Source organism: Papaver somniferum, chromosome 3 (assembly GCF_003573695.1).
Source record: "Papaver somniferum cultivar HN1 chromosome 3, ASM357369v1, whole genome shotgun sequence".
In the NCBI taxonomy this organism is placed as follows: domain Eukaryota; kingdom Viridiplantae; phylum Streptophyta; class Magnoliopsida; order Ranunculales; family Papaveraceae; genus Papaver; species Papaver somniferum.
Genome location: NC_039360.1, coordinates 195,714,886 through 195,718,395, shown reverse-complemented (window position 1 = coordinate 195,718,395; position 3,510 = coordinate 195,714,886). Strand labels below are relative to the sequence as shown.

The following is a 3,510-nucleotide window of genomic DNA, read 5'->3' as shown; positions in this document are numbered from 1 at the left end:
CAATCGACGTTGGAAGACGAAGGTGATTTTGTTATTGATTGTCTCATGCATGAATGCATGATCCGAGGTGGAGAATTGTTGGATATGGGTCAGGTCGGTGATGGAGGTTTTTAGATAACTCTCACCAAACTCAGTCGGTGGACCAAAGATTGGGATAAACCCAATTTTAGTCGGTTATGAGTTAGGATTAGGATTAAGAGTTTTATGATAGCTCTTAATTGGTTTACTTGATCCTAAATTCTAGGAACTTTGTGGACAAGTTATGAAACCCTAGTCTTGTAGGCTAAGTAATGTACCTATATAAATAGCCTAGTAGAGAACCTAGAAAATTACACCAAAAAATTCTTCGTTCTCTCTTAGGGTTTATAAGTTTTCTCCCAAACAATAATATATAAATCTCTTGTTTTTCCCGAGGATTCAACCTCGTTAAATTCTTGTCTCTTTTATCTTCTTTAGTTTGTGTTCTTTGCAATATTTGGACTACCATTGTGTAGCTGTGCAAATCGCTTCCGCATGGTTTTAGCGCAACAATTCTTGCATACATCCTTAATGACAAGGTTGTGTGTTGGTGATATTCTTTTATGGTCGAGTAAAAATTTAACATTTTTGGATAGACATTTTATCCCCGTTGATGTAGGATAGAATTGTTACAATTTGATTCCAAGAGATGCAAGAACTTAAATCTTTTGTTTTCAAAATACAGTTCGACTTTTAATTTTAATATTCAAATGTTACTTAGTTAATCACTTTCTTAAATTGTGGTTATGATTCTAATCTCAATAACCCATGGCAGAACTACTTATTGCTGGCTCATAGTTTTGGCTCTCACATAGTATCAAAAAGAGTTCTTTTTTGTTTTGGTCTGTCTGACATTGGAGCTTGTGATACGGAATTTCTGAAAATTCAGCTAGTTTAACCAAATATATACCAAGCTAGAATACACATCCTCCAAATCTTAAAAATCAAAACCTCGGAAATTAGAGTGATGAATAAAAAGATTTAATTATGAAGAGAAGTACATAAGTTACGTAAAGTTTACTGGTCGTTACAATCATCCATACTTTACAGCATAAAATGGAATGGGAACAGCCCAGAGAAAGCCCGTCTTGGTTTTCCCCTTTCTCATGTGGATCATAACATTTTGGCTGGGGCAAGTAATGCAACACTGCAAAGTTCAGAAGCTGAGTACTTCCTGTAAACTGAATTCGGCTTAACTTCTGCTGACCTTGAGTGGAAGGACACCAATTGCTTCGCGCACTCTATTAGCTGAGGTTCAGAATAACCTGTATGGAAATTAAGAGTTTCATCCCAATTTGGAGTCTTGTTGAGGGTGCACCTTGCTGCATAGACTGCAGAAGCAGCCAACATTGAAGGACAGAATTTTAGCATCCCATAGTGCAAGAGACCCAATTCTGTCAAGAAGAAAGACATGTTCTCCATCTCCTTATCTGCCATTGCAGCTTTAACGAATCGACCAAGGAAAACGTAAGGAGTAGGGCCGGATAAACTCCATCCAAGCTTAGCCAAGATTGATATTTCCATGCCTAATATGTGTTCTTTGCTATAAGCTCTCTCTGAAATACAAACCAAGTCGTTTACCATTGGTGCCCAAATGTCTACATACTTACTGGCAAGGAGCATAGAACTGATGCCTAGTAACTGCAACTCCTTCATATGAACAAGGCGGGTTGAAAGGTACCGATCAATAATTTGTACTGTGAGATAAAGGGTTTCAGGGGATAGTTTATAGACGTGGTGAACTTCTATCAACCAGTCTACCAGAATCATCCTCATATTCTCGTTAATTTGATTCTGTGAACCCATATAGTCATGAATTTGGATTGAACTCTCTGCCATTTTGTAAAATTGGTACAAATCTTTGACATATTCCATTGCTGCCAACTGATTATCAACATCTCCTGCATCAATATCCACAATTTGGGTCTTCTTTGTTTTATCAACCAAACCACTAGGAACCTGGCTACTAGCAGATAAAACTGATGTTGAAATCTGTACATCTTTCACCGATGATTTCTGAGTTCCAAGCTTAGCCTCTTCTGCATCTGGGCTTATCTCAATTACTGCCGTCTCTGGTTTTGCCTTTTGAGGAGGCTTATTGGTTAGCTTTCTTTTCGGTACTACATCAATTAGTGGTTTCTTCTTATTACCAATTTCAACATTATAAGCTTGTGCACAAAAGCCCCTGGTTACAGGACGATTAACCTGCTGTGATTTCCCATAGACACCTCGGATTACCAAATTCCCAACATCTCTCAGGGCTCTGCGATTATTTCTTTCCGGTGCCTTTGGCTCGAGTATTCCAGCACCAACACCATCTCTTTTCCTTGTGGAGGAGCTATTATCCTAGAAGCCATCTCTGATTCCTTTCCAGAATATGATCTCAATCTGCTCTTGCTGAAATCAACAATCTTTCTATTCCTCTCTGCAAATCCTGTCTTTAGCTTCTTCAATTGATGTGTGAAGTAGAAAAGATGAGGATATATATATAGAAGTTTCAGTTCCCTATTTTGGAACCTTATGAAAAGCAGGTGTCTTCGTTTTGGAAACTCCATGTTAATTGATTTGAATTTAGCCGTTGCAGAGAACTGGAAAGTGGAAACTACCGCGTTGCTTTAAGTTAGGGTTAGATCAACACATCAACGCGTCATGATTCGGTAAATAACAGAGTTTACAGTGGTTCTAATAAGTTCAAGCATTTTAGGATTCTTTAAGCGAGGAAGGCCTTGACTAAATACAACCCTCTAGTTGCATAAATACAACCTGTACAGAGTCACACACCACCGTTTAAAGTGGGTAACAAAAACCCATTGCTGGATTTGTTTGGGTTTAGCCAATTAGGGATCTCATTTATTACCGATCCAAACATGAATAACACCATTTTCTTCTCCTTGTTCAATCCTATTGTTGTTCTGGAATTGAATAGTAAGCATGTATGTATTTATTTATTCTAAATTCATACTTGAAAAATAATTAAATTTTTGGAAAACCCACCGCCACAAAACACTAAACGACTAATAGTAGATTAACTATCATCACCGTCACAAATACCGATTGATTTTAAATTGCCACCATCACAAAATATAAAAACCAATTTGATTTGAATCGGCACCATCGTTGATTTAAAACACCACCACCGTTGAGATCTTTAATGTCCAAATTTCATCAAAATTTCTCAATATCATGGTTTTATAAAAACAAGAGATTTTGTCTTCCATCGATTTCACGAGATAAGATTGAAGCGCCTAAAATTCATAAGTTTTCTAACTTAATTTTTTTTAATGATTTTCTTTCTTAAAAAACACATTTTATGTTCATAGCTGAATTCATCTTAAGGTTTTGTTCATAGCTAAAAGACACACTAGACTTAGAAGATCTTTGGATGAATTAGGGGTTTTGTGAGATTTATGATTTGTGTTTTTTTTTTGTGTGTAATGAATGAATTAGATCTGTTTACAATGAATTGAGTTAGGGTTTGGGTTGTTTTGGATA

At 36.6% G+C, this 3,510-nt stretch overlaps 1 pseudogene; it reads right to left on the bottom strand.

The window, feature by feature from the left end:
• Positions 1-983: 983 nt before the first annotated feature.
• On the bottom strand, positions 984-2,899 carry LOC113360490 (annotated as a pseudogene).
• Between the last annotated feature and the right edge of the window lie 611 nt (positions 2,900-3,510).